A 13,549-nucleotide genomic window follows, 5' to 3' on the forward strand; every position below is an offset into this window, starting at 1 on the left:
CTCGCTGCCTGCAATGCGCGAGTCCATCCATTTTTGCCGCTGAAAAAAAGTGCTCTAATATTTATGTTGTGGTTCTCTGCGTATGTGTTGTGCTGTTCGCGTTTACGTGGGTGTTGCGGATACGTTACGGATACTCGTGCATCGGATACACGCATCACCAGCCCGTAGACTCGCCGACACTGGTCCAAGGTGCAGTTTGGAGGTGAGTGGTGGTCTGATTGCGAACTGTCTCCGCCCCGGCACCTACCTCGCCCGCCCGCCTGCTTCACGCAGGTCTCGCCGTTCGAGCGGGCGGGCATCTGTTTGGCGCCGAACTCGTAGAATGACAATATGTCGCGACACTGAGATCGAGCGGGCTGCTTCTCACGACACTGGGTGTTGTCACGCGTTGTTACAGCGTCCACGCGACCGACACGGTTAACTTTCGGCGTCGTCAAGTGCGCCCGACGCGGTTGCGGTTGCAGATTCATCGATGATCGCCCGCTCTGGCCTCCACAATCCGTACGAGAACGCCGTGACAGCGCAATATGCGTCGACGGCCTGCCTTTCCACGGCAGCGAGCGCCAACCCAGAGCTGTACTACGTAACCGCGTGTATACCTTCTTTTAAATGTCCGCTTACTGCATGCACAGCTCGTATCTCTCGACGGTCTCCCCTGCGCTCCCTTCGAATTTATTTCAGCTTTGGAACGCGCCTAGTGTATGTCGTTTCACAGCCAAAGATTGCTTGAGGTCGCAGATTTCCCTGCGTATTTTTTTTTTCTCTCTCTTTTTGCCGAAGTCCTTCCGTCCTCTCCCGTCGTCGCCGTCTGGCGTTGTCCGTGGCTAGCGTCGCCGCCGCAGTCGGGTTCCCTCGCACCGACCGGCCTTTGCATTGGGCGAACCGTGGCATAACCAGTTTCTGCGCCGCCAACTTCGGCTCGGCCCGGCAGACTCGTTCTATCGCTCTCGGCAGCGTTCCTGCGGGTGCCTTTTTTCTTTTTATGTTCTTGCGTGTGTGTGTTCTTGTCGTCGTTACGTATGTGTTCTTTGCCTCTCGATTGAACGGCGGCGGCGCTTTTGGCTTTCTTGCATCCACCAAAGATGCGGTCGGCGACTGAGCCCACGTCATGCATCATCCTCCAGAGAAGAAGCCCTCAATTGGACACTCGTCAGTTGCCCATTTTGGCGCCGCAGACGTCGTATCTCTTGCTCTTTTCTTTCGGGCTCTAGTGCTGTCGTAATGTCTTCTGGTAGGAGCAGAACGCAGTAGAGGGAGGCAGCCGTTGTTGCCTGTCCCTGCGACCTCTTGCCGAGAAGAGTTTTTGAAGTAACACTCAAGCCAAAAAAAGACCCCGAGGCCGCTGTCGTGGGGTGCTTGCTTGTGCGTCTCTCCTTTTCGTGCGGGAACAAGCGCCGTACTTTTGCTCTGCCTCGTGCTTTCCTCAGCCGCCTACAACATTGAACTGAACACGTGATATCCCGTTTGAACTTTGAAGCGTGTTGTGTTGCCGGTACTAGCAAACGCGAGCGGCGGTCCTCGTGAGGGGTGGATTTGTGACTGTGTAACAGCGTGTTGTGTATGCCCAGTCCACCTATGTGAAAAAGTCACAATTTCAGAACCACGGTCTCTTGGAGCGCTAGAGCATTCGAAACTCTTAATCACTGCTGTACTTATGATGGAAAGGGCGCAGTTTCAGAACCGTGGTGGCCCCTCGGAATGCTAGAGAGCTCCCAAAAACCCTAATCACTGCTGTACTTATCGCGTTTAACCGCAGATGGTAACGTTTGTACTGATTCGACAAATACAGGAATACTTTTGAACGGAGAAGAGGTATAGCTCAAAGCAGAACTTAGGGCAAGTGGCTAATAGACCCAGCCGTATACATGGAGCACCGCCTATAGTACGCCCAGCAACACTTCGAATTCTAGGGAGTGTTGCTCAAGTATTTGAGCAAGTATTCAACACCAAATATTCCGAAACCTCTTTTACGGAGTGCGCCACTTCTCACTGGCGCATGACGTACTTGGATAAACTGAGTAGCGGAGTGCACAATAGAACTTATTCCCGCGTTTTCGAACCACTTTTTTTTTTTGTCTCTCGTGTTTCACCATCTCGTGGAGTTGTTGAAGACGCAATCATACATGCTGTCTCAAGTTTATACGTTAATGACGCCTCGTGCAAACAGTTGTGCCCATCCTTGAAGTGCTGTGCGTCATCTGTAAATAGACGTCAGACGAGTCGGTCCTTGCGGAACGCTCCCGAATGGCGTTCAAGGAATAGCAACGAGTTCTACTTCTCCCTCCGAAAGCGGCGCAGACGAGTCCCGAGACGTATTCGCGGGTGTGTACCAGCCACGACTAGTCATTATCGCCGAAAGAAAACGAACTGCTGTAAATATTGACCGCAAATAATGACATGTGCATTGTCAATTAACGAACGAACTAATTTGCAGATAAAAGTATTCCGCCTTCCGTCGTTCTCGCACCGGGCGCTTTTTTCTTCATGGCGGCGATCGTGTGAGCCTCTACAGGCAACTGAAGCGTCTTAGAGAACTTATCACAATTCAAATAGTTTAGGCGGACTTGACTCAAGAATTGTTAACTAAGGGATAGGAACGTTTCGTCACCCATGCAAGTGAAATCATCCACTGGCAACTATATATATAGCGAGTGGAGTTCGACCATGTCCCGAGTAAACTTTTGCACAAAAACCACGAATTCTCCCTAACGTCTCTGCATTCAACTCATCGTGTCCACCAACCCTTAAGGTATCAATCCACTGCAGGTATAGATGGCGAAATTCCGCCCAACTGAGCTCAAGTGCGGTTCGTTCAAAAGCACCGGCTTATCATGATCGAGGAGACGCGTTCGCGGGACGGCGCATTGACCAATCTCGGGAGAAAAAAAAAAGGCAGATCCCACGTATACCTGGGAATCGACGTTATGCGAAGCATGCAGAGGGAAGGTGACCGTGTTGCAAGTTTTTATTGAGCGACGCATCAAGAAACGATGCTAAATACATGTACAAATATCGCACGCATAGGCATACGTTAAAGAGTTGCAGATGTTTGTATAATCAGTTGTTTGCACTTCCACAACGATGCCAACTGGAAGATGCGTATTAGCAACACTAAGCTGATATGAAGCGCTGATGCTCGCGCGAGGATGTTGGCCTTGGACACTGCTACGTAAATCAGCTTCAGCGCATGGCAACTAAGCGCAATCGGCGTTAACCTGACGTGACGGCTGTATCAAAGAAGTACACATGAAATGGTTATAAAATTGGGTAGGCAGCAGCACTGCACCCACTATTGACGCTTCACGAAGGTTAGCGCCTGTTTGAAAAGTAGTCCCGAGGCCTGCAGCTTATAGCTCTGTGGTAAAATACTTGATTGCCATGCAGAACACTTGGGTTCGATTCCAGCTGGGACCCTGAAATTTTGTTTTTTGCGTTCGTTGCATGGGTCGACGTTACCGATGTCGCGTATTTCTTAACGCTCGCGCGTTAATATTGCCCATGTGTGTTCTCGTCGTTCCTAGGTAGATGCTAAGTGTCAATTACCTTTGGCACATACCCGCATACCAGTGGCACATACCCGCCCATGGGTATAGTGCCACTGTCCGGCGCGAAGTGTTTGACGACGCACGTGACGGGATTGTGACGTTATTCATGTCGTCACCAGTGCGTGGTATTCGTCAAACTATCTTACTTACCCATGATAATTTCGGTTCACGCCAAGTTAAGGGGGGTAAGCGAGAGAGCACGTAAACGTAAGCGGCTATGTAGATAGATAGATAGATAGATAGATAGATAGATAGATAGATAGATAGATAGATAGATAGATAGATAGATAGATAGATACGCTCTAAGTCGCTAAGAAATGCTTCGCATTTAAAAAAGCCTGGCCTGTGCTGAAAGCGCAGCACTGTCACAGCGAAAGCTATATAGAAGAGCGGCCTTTAAGAGCCTCGTCCGTGCCCGGGTATCGAACCCGGGACCAACGCCTTTCCAGAGCACGCGGTCACGCTTCGAATTGAGCTAGCCAGGAAGCTGGCAATTGACAGCAGCGCGGGGGCGAATTAACGGCTGCGTGCTGTGATACGGGTGGTTGTCACTCTACCTTAACACTTCTATAATTTTGCGGGACTTGGGCAGAATTGATTTCATTGTGGTTATATGACATCCGATTGGCGGTTTTTCGTATGTACCGCTACTTTTTTGAGTACCATAGAAGTCCGTCTCACCGGGGGACCCAAAAACCTGCGCCGTGCCTTTTCGCGGTTCTGTGATTTGCCAGCGTGCACAACTCCCCATCGTCGATGTGCCGCTCTATACGAATGGTGTTGTGCTGATCTATCTGTTTAGCTCACATGACGACCGAGTTGTTGAGGCGCTCCGATAGTATAGTGATGCTGGAAATGTGTAGCGAGAATTACGTAGTGGCACTGCGGAGGATAATCTCCACCCCCCCCCCCCCCCCACGCGCGTCTTCCCTTCCAATGACAATGAAGGGCCCACCACTGGCAGCGGCTAATTAACAATACTTGTGCCACTTCGCCAAAATGTTATGCACTTTCGGAGACTGCGCACTCTATATCGTGTATAGAACGTTAAAAATGAAAGAACAACCCTGTTAGATGTAGACAGAACGTGCCTTCGAAGCTTCGCAAATTGCTGTGGTTTATAGGCAAATGGCCGTGGTTTCGTTTTTCACCTGTGGCGCAGACAGAAATTTGTCTCCCGGGGTGGTGGTGGTGGGTCGTGCATGTGCTTGACTTTAACTGGTGGCCGAGCAGACAGGTGCGGTGGAGTGCACTTTTGGGCTTCGTGGTCCCGTCGAGAAAGAAACTTCAAGAGGGGTATGGTGATTGGGGGCGTTCCGGGTTCGCCTGCAGGGCTGCGCTGCTAGTATGCCTGGCCATATGAACGAAAGGGCAAGTAGAGTATGTAAATTAGGTGTAATTAAAAATGACGAGTCAATTTAATCACTGACGCATATACGCAAAGACATTTTTTTAATGAATACTGGAATTCGCAGCCACGAGTGCAGATTTGTGTGCTCCTCTGGTAAGATCGCAGTGCAGGTCCATGGAAGGGGGTGGCCGACGTGTTTTTGCTCGGAATCTCCGTCCCCTCGACAGCCGTATACGCGGATCTCCTTTCGCAATTGCTTGCCGTCATCCCCATTCGCGCTGAGCTGATGAAAAAACTGGCCTCGCCGCATTCTCGGTCTCCAACGAAGCCGAACGATGTCGGTGCCGCTGTTGAGTCGACCGAATGAGTCCGCAAAGCAGCCGGTCTCGTCCGTAATCGCGTCTCTATTGCGATATTCGGGCGCGTTTCGTATAGATTCGGGACCTATACGGCTTCCTGAACGCGGTCCGCTCTGCCATCGGAGATATACAGGCAGGGAGAGAAAGAATAGAGAAACGAGAAATAAGGAAGGCAAGGGAGGTTAACCAGATGCTAGTATCCGGTATGCTACCCTACACGGGGGTTGGGGAATAGGGGGTTAAAAGAGAAAGGGAGAGTAAAAAATAAATCTATACAGGCAGGAGTTCGAATATAGAGAGGGCGATCACCTTTTCATTTCATGAACTTCACCTTGCGGGATTACGTAGTCATAACTTGCCCTACGTAGCCGGTGAAGGAGGAACATGACAACTTGAATTTCTTCACGATTGCACTTGCCCTGCCGCGGTGGTATAACTTGCCGTATACGTAGCTGATGAAAGAACATCGCAACTTGAATTTTTTTCGCAATCGCTTTTGCCCCGCCGCGGTGGTCTTGTGGCTAAAGGTACTCGACTGCTGACCCGCAGGTCGTGGGATTGAATCCCTGCTGCGGTGGCTGCATTTTCGATGGAGACGAAAATGTTGTCGGCCCGTGTGCTCAGATTTGGGTGCACGTTAAAGAACGCCAGGTTGTCCGAATTTCTGGAGCCCTCCACTACGGTGTCTCTCATAAGGATATGGTAATTTTGGGACGTTCAACGCCACATATCAACCAACTAGTCAATCGATCAATCACGATTGCCCTTTGATTTGGGAGAAGCACCCTGTCAGCCGGCTTGTATTCTCCGGTAACTCTTTTGAGTTAGCCTTATGACCTCTCTTCACCTTCGTATCTGATTTCTGCACATTCGCAAGCTACACGAATGAGGTTATGCCCGGAAGCACAGCTGCACAAGTTATTTCTAATGCGAAGTATATAATCGCCAACTGCAAGCTTCCGTTAGTGTCTGCCCAAAAACAACTCACCAATCTCGAACTCCCGCATTGACATCAGGCAGCACTTAATTTTCAAAGACCTTCACAACCTAAAGTCAACAAACCTGAGCGACCGCCTGTAAACTGTGTGTGCTCCCCGAGTGTGCTCGTGATTGTGTGTACCTTCTCATCTCTCTGCAACCTCTTTTCTCCCCTTTATCCCTTCCCCAGTGCAGGGTAGCAAACCGGATGTGCGTCTGGTTAACCTCCCTGCCTTTCCTTGCATCTTTATATCTCTCTCTCTCTCTTTCACATCCTTTAACATTAGTTCCCTGCCATTTACAGAGTCGCTGAATTGAAATCCACTTCGCAGAATATTTCAAGTTTTTAAGTTTTCTGCGGAGGTTTGCTCGTGGGCGGTCTCCCACCTGAGATGATACCAGGGTCGGAACGTCACTGCGTTCATCTTGGTGGTCTCGCGAATCGAGTCGAAAAAAAAAAAGCTTAATTGCAAAGGAATTTAGTACCTCCCGAGTTCCCTGAATCACCGCGCGACTCCACCACACTCAAGCGTTTCATGTTTTAGAAGTTCGTGCCGCTGGCAGCACAGCTGGCGCTGATCTTCTGCCTTGCCGCGTCCGAGGAGCATGGTGACGTCTCGCAGCCCTTCGCCTGATGATAGTTATAGCGCGAGAACAAAACGACGACACAGAGAGAAGAAGGACACGAAGGACACTCCTTGTCTCTGTGTCGTCGTTTTGTCCTTCTTGTCTCTGTGTCGTCGTTTTGTTCCCGCGCTATAAACTATCGTCATGCCATACCAACTAGCCCGTGCTGCCACACTGTCATCGCCGTTTGAACAGAACTGATAAAAGCGCCACAACAGAGAACATCTGCGCCAACGCGGACCACAAAGATGGCGGACGCCGCTAGTGCCGCGGACCATAGAGTTTCTCAAAATTAACTAGAGGGCACTCTGGCGCTGCGATCGTTCTGCGACCATGGGAATGATGGGTAGTATACACATTTGCCTAGTCTTCGTACTTGCGGGCGGCGAATCGTACTTGCGGCTTCGTTTATTGCTGGTTACGGTTTTGTCTTGAAAGAGAGAACAGACCTTTTTGAACTTAGGGACTTGATTCAAAATGGTAAGCCTAAAAAAATAAGGTTGTGAAGCGCAAACGGTGAACATTTGCTAATATATGTTTTCGTGAAAAAACAGCTCCAAGCCACACGAACACACACGGAGCCAGAAGCAGGCCAGAAGTACGAAAATCAGTCAAATGTGCGTACTACCCATCATTCCCATGCTCGCTGAAGCGCCGTGTGTTGCAATTCCCATAGACACTAGCGCCAGAGTTCCCTCTAGTAAGTATTGTGTGAAAATCTATGCCGCGGACATCACTTCCTGACTGAGTCTTCATCCGCAAGGCGTCAACATCATCGCCACGCCATTTTAAAGGGGCCGTTTGTATACACGCGGCATTCCGTGGCGTCGACGTGCAGGAGGTGTTCTGCAGTCATTTAAACCGCTGCACGCGGATCACGGGAACAGTGGCGACGCCTTTGTGCGTGCAGTGGGACCTTCAAAATGGCGACACCGGCGCTATAGCGCTCCTGGTGGATCACGGATGGATACCACACGCTATTTTTTTTACGGGTATTGTGCGTATACTGTGGTGTGTGTCACAATAAATCGCCGTATAAAAACGCCTGCTTTCGTTTCTGCCGAGCAAAATGGAATCCCGAATCAGCGGCGGAAGTCGGTGCTGTTCGTGCGAGCCGTGCAGCAAATAGCGATCAAATGCGAGCGAATAGCGATCTGCACGTTCGCCGTAAATAGCGCTGCGAGTCTGTGTTTCCTCGAACGCGAATTTCGCCGTGTTAAATTGTCCGCGATGCGCACAAGTGGCATAAGTTTATACGGCGCCCAAAGCCAGACGAATAAAACAGTACACACAAGTAGCAACTAGTTCGCTCAAAGAAAAAAAAAAGAATTGAAAAAAAAAGTCGAACAAGGTGAAGACAACAGACATTATGTGGAGCTCAACTTCAACTGATCATTTAATCGGAGAAAAACAAATTTCCGGAGCCCTCCACTACGGCGTCTCTCATAATCAAATAGTGGTTTTGGGACGTTAAACCCCACATATCAATCAATCGGAGAAAAACAAATTAAGAGTCCGCCCAGGAGGCTGCGCAAAACGGAACAGATTCACTCGTGCAGGCCCCCCTACAAACGCCACTTTTTTTTTTCTACGCAAGCTACTCGTGCCTCACCTGTATCAGCAAGCTGTTCCGTGCTGCGTAGATTTCTTTAAAGGTATGCGCATGCAAGTTAATCTGCGTTTGGTTAGACATAGTACTTATATACGCTGGTTATATAAGCATGCCAATAACTCAAAAAAAAAAAAACGGTGTTTTGGGCTTGTTTGTGAGTGATTGGTTCGGTGTTTCGCAGCTTGCGAATTCTTTTTTTTTTCTTCGAGTAAGGGCTTAGTTTAAGTATAGCGCTTCCTCCTGCCCGTCGTTTTTTTTTTTTTTTTTGCGCTAATTAGTCACGCCTGTATACTCAATACGCACCAGCTCACTTCTCCAAAGCGCCCCGCCGCGGTGGTCTAGTGACTAAGGTACTCGGCTGCTGACCCGCAGGTCGCGGGTTCAAATCCCGGCTGGGGCGGCTGCATTTCCGATGGAGGCGGAAATGTTGTAGGCCCGTGTGCTCAGATTTGGGTGCACGTTAAAGAACCCCAGGTGATCGAAATTTCCGTAGCCCTCCACTACGGCGTCTCTCATACTCATATGGTTGATTGATATGTGGGGCTTAACGTCCCAAAACCACCATATAATTATGAGAGACGCCGTAGTGAAGGGCTCCGGACTCATACTCATATAGTGCTTTTGGGACGTTAAACCCCACATATCAATCAATCAATCAATCGCTTCTCTAAAGCGTCTACAGGCAAACGCTGCATGCCCTGAAGAAGACTGTCGTTTCTTCAGATAAAGAACTGTACAAATTCCCGTATTGGTTATCAGGCGTGACCGTTCATATCGAAGCAGATGTGCGCGGCTGTTGTTTTGAAGGAATATTACAGGCGCAGCTGATGCGACAGCGTCACTGAAATGGAACTCGTGCAACTTCTTTCAAAAGGCCGTTTGCGGTCGCTGAACGCTTTCAGCTGAGACGTTTTACACTTGCAACCGCTGCGTCTCGGTGTCGCCTGCTCTTTGCGTCCCGTTCAAGCGCTGAAATGACTGACATTTTAGTGGACGTTTCCAGCGAATACTGAACTGTTAGGCCTGTTGTTAGCACGTGGCAGTTCAGGTTTCCGCTCTTGAACCCGCCGTGGTTCTGTGGTGATGCTCGATTGCTGGCCCTAAGGTCGCGGGATCGAATCCCGGCCGCGGTATACCGGCATTTTTTGGTGGGAGGTAGAATGTCCCGAGTCTCGTTCGCGTTGATTTGGGTGCTCGTTTAAAAGAACGCCACGTGCTCGCAATTGACCCGGAGCCCATCACTTCGGCGTACCTCGTAATCAATCAGTCGTTGATTGATTGATTGATTTGTGGGGTTTAACGTCCCAAAACCACCATATGATTATGAGAGACGCCGTAGTGGAGGGCTCCGGAAATTTCGACCACCTGGGGTTCTTTAACGTGCACACAAATCTGAGCTCACGGGCCTACAACATTTCCGCCTCCATCGGAAATGCAGCCGCCGCAGTCGTAATCAATTAGTTGTATCGTGATAATCAATCAGTCGTATCTTGATTTCGTGTCGTAATTATTGTTTCTCCAGTTCGTCTCTATATTTGGTGCGTTTAGATTTCCGCTGTAGGCTCTCATCTATGCTGCATCGAAGCGTACCTCGGCGGTCGCATTTCGATGGAGGAAATATGCTGTAGATTGACGCCAGCGTGCTATTTGCGACGTCAGCGCTCGTTGAACAACAACAGATGGTCGAAATTTCCGGAGCAATTCGTTGCGGCGGGTCTCACGAACACGTTGTCGTTTCCAACACCCGCCGTACGAAGCGAAGTTGAGCGCTCACCTTGCTGGGCATACCTTGCAACCTAGCTTGCCTCAGTTACAACAAGCTCTTTCCAGAAAGGCCGCTGCTCCGGTTTTCGTTAATTGTGACTGTGACTATGCTGCGCATCTCGGCAGGCCCTGCTTTTCCAGTACTCGCGATTTTGTCTTTTCGCCCCGTCGCGGTGGTCTAGTGGCTAGGGTACTCGGCTGCTGACCCGCAGGTCGCGGGTTCGAATCCCGGCTGCATTTCCGATGGAGGCGGAAATGTTGTAGGCCCGTGTGCTCAGATTTGGGTGCACGTTAAAGAACCCCAGGTGGTCGAAATTTCAGGAGCCCTCCACTACGGCGTCTCTCATAATCATATGGTGGTTTTTGGACGTTAAACCCCACAAATCAATCAAATCAATCATTTTGTCTTTTCATTTCTTGATATCATGCGTGGCCCGCGAATGAACAAGCGTGCTTCGCTTAAAAAGAACCGGGCACCGAATCCCCATACATAATCTTGTTTCTTGCTTGATCTTGGCGCAGTATGTAGTAAAGTTACGGGGTCGACACTTACAGACGCGTTCGCTTGTTGAGGATATCTGCGTGACGTAATGCATCTTCTCAGTCTTTTTTAAAAGCGAAGCTCTTAAAAAGCCCCTAAAGCTACCTCTGGAAATGCAAAAAAAAAAAAAAAGCGAGCGGCGTGATCATCTTCCGACGTTGCCACCCAATTCGTGACGCCTGCAGTGCAGCTGTTTGTTCACTCGAGGTCGGGATGAAATAGGCTCTCCATTGGTCGATATACGAGAGTTATCTGTTCTGAATCGTCGCTTACTCTGCTTCGGTCCACCCGGTCTGCCTTGTGTGCATTACTCGTGATAAACTAATATCACTTCGTTTTCTGCGTTTGCGACTGCGCAACGAGACAGAAGTGCGTAGTCCAAAAGTGCGAGTTTCTTACTGGCGCAACGCGTAGTGCAGGCATTCCGCGTGTTCTCTGAAGAAGTAAGTGGCGAGGAGGAGATGGCGCTTGCAGGAAGGGCATTGTTATGACCGTCGTCAGTAGGCGCCATGATGTCGCTGAGAAACGCCGCCGGGCAGCGCTCCCACGCCTGGAACCCCGGTTCTCTCGGAACCAGCGTCTAGCGGCGGGGAGCGACAAAGGGATTAGAAGATGGTCCGTGAGCCAATGTCCCTTCAAGCGATTCCTCCGGGCCAGCTAAGCAGGCTGACCGGACAGGTCGTGTCTCCGCGATTCAAGTATCTACTCCTTGGCTGCCCTTCCTGGGAAAAGCGGAAGAAGCAACCCAACCGCCAAGTTGTTCCGGGAAGGAACCCCATTTCCCCTATCCCCAGAGAATTGCGCCAAGAGGGGCAATAACTATTCGGCGGACCATGTGCTACTGAATTATGCCCTGTGGGGCGGTGTCGTGTGTGTGTGTGTGTGTGTGATTGACGTTCCAATCAAGGAGGAGGAGCCTGACAGGGCTTAAAACGACGCCGCAGAGTGCGGGACGTAGCTCTGAAACATGCTCGTGGTTTGTGAAACCTCTAACTTTTCTATGCTGTAAATAATTGTAAATAGTGCCATAAACCTGTTTGTTTTTTCGTATCCCCATTTTTGTCAGCGTTTGTTTCCTTAACCCGAACTTACACCGTGCACGCTACCACAAAAGACCGGGTAGACCCCCGATCCGCAATAACTGGTGATCAGCGCTGGGATCCAAAGCGAATACTGGTGAAAAGCACCGAGAGCCACAACAGTATTGTGGCCCCGCCGCGGTGGTCTAGTGGCTAAGGTACTCGGCTGCTGACCCGCAGGTCGCGGGTTCGTATCCCGGCTGCGGCGGCTGCATTTCCGATGGAGGCGGAAATGTTGTAGGCCCGTGTGCTCAGATTTGGGTGCACGTTGAAGAACCCCAGGTGGTCGAAATTTCCGGAGCCCTCCACTACGGCGTCTCTCATAATCATATGGTGGTTTTGGGACGTTAAACCACCCCACATATCGATCGATCGACAACAGTATTGTGAAGGCGAGAAAGAAACTATACTGTGTCGCCTCTAAACTTAGTGTGGTTTAGAGGCCATTGAAAGCTCGAGGCGAAGCGTCGGTTATCGTATGGAAAAAACAACTTTATTTAGGTCTGTCGGGACGTGATCTAGCACGTAGCGGGCCGCTCCCACGTCGGGTCAGATAGGCCCTGTCGTGGTCCCTTTGAACCGCCCATAGTTGTGTCATCAAATCCGGTCCGCGCCGTTGCTTATCAGCCGCGCACACCGACTGATGGCGAATTCCATCGGGAGAGCAAGGAGCACTCGAAAACACGCTCAAAGTGCTCTCTTCAGAGCCGGCGTGTTTCAGTGGTCGAACAAGTACAGGAGCACAGTCGTCCTTTGGTAGAGCGAGAGTGCTCTTGCTGCGCCGAGAGCAGTCAGGAGCAGTTTGCAGCCTAAAAAAAGCGAAGTAGGCGCAGTACAACGAGTCACGTGATCCTTGAACGTCACAGCCTCCGAATATTTTTTCTTCAGCCGGCGAGCGTAGCGGCAAGGGTAGCAACCATGTCTACAGTTTGACACTGCTGTTTTGTACTGATGGCTACGATGAAGAGCTGGACGTTTGCCGAATGAGTCATTGCACAAGCATACTAGGTATTAGGATAATGAAGAATGTGTGGCTGACCGATTTCACGCGTATTTCGCTGCTGCCCCACAAAGAATATGCCCGGGGCTTGGAATGTTTCAGTCACGTGGTCTCCCTACTCGTCACCTTCTCAGCGGCCCTCCGGGAGCACGGCGCATTCCAGTGGCAGGTCGAGTGGCCCTGCTCTCAGTGCTCGGCCCCCCCACTCCTCAGTGCCCTGCGCCTCCACTCTTGTTCTCTCAATGGAATTCGCTATGAGACAGTCCGCTCAACCGCCGCGCCGAGCTTGACCGCCGTGGCGGTCAAGCGACGAAAGGCGCGCGCTAGCTAGCCATATCATATCCTCAGACGGGCTGTCGCTGATACAAGCCCCAAACGCGCTTACCTTTAGGGATCCTCACCTGAGCTCTACGAATCGGGAGGCCAATACCCCGCTGCTGCGGTTCGAAGAAGTTATTTTATTATTGTGAAACTCATCGCTCTTTCCCGGCTCCTGCAAACGGGCTGAGTAAAGCGGATGAGCGAACTTTAAGCCGCCTGCAGATACTCCACTCTGTCCTGCAATGATCATCCCGAACACGGATGGACGGTGCCCCCACCGTGGGGAGACCTGTGACACCTTCATCGTGGTGTGGGCATATGCAAAAGATCCCCACCTGCCCACTTCTTCTACCCCTTCCTGACAGGCATGAG

General features: G+C 50.5%; 1 protein-coding gene across 1 annotated transcript in view; it reads left to right on the plus strand.

Moving 5' to 3' along the window:
* The window catches only part of LOC119179427 (uncharacterized), a 169,530-nt gene continuing 155,981 nt past the window's right edge, over positions 1 to 13,549 (plus strand). The window contains exon 1 of the mRNA XM_075868625.1: positions 1 to 202. The gene's annotated coding sequence lies outside the window, so the exon portion shown is untranslated. The remainder of the gene's footprint in view (positions 203 to 13,549) is intronic.

Source organism: Rhipicephalus microplus, chromosome 7 (genome assembly GCF_043290135.1).
Source record: "Rhipicephalus microplus isolate Deutch F79 chromosome 7, USDA_Rmic, whole genome shotgun sequence".
NCBI classification, from domain to species: domain Eukaryota; kingdom Metazoa; phylum Arthropoda; class Arachnida; order Ixodida; family Ixodidae; genus Rhipicephalus; species Rhipicephalus microplus.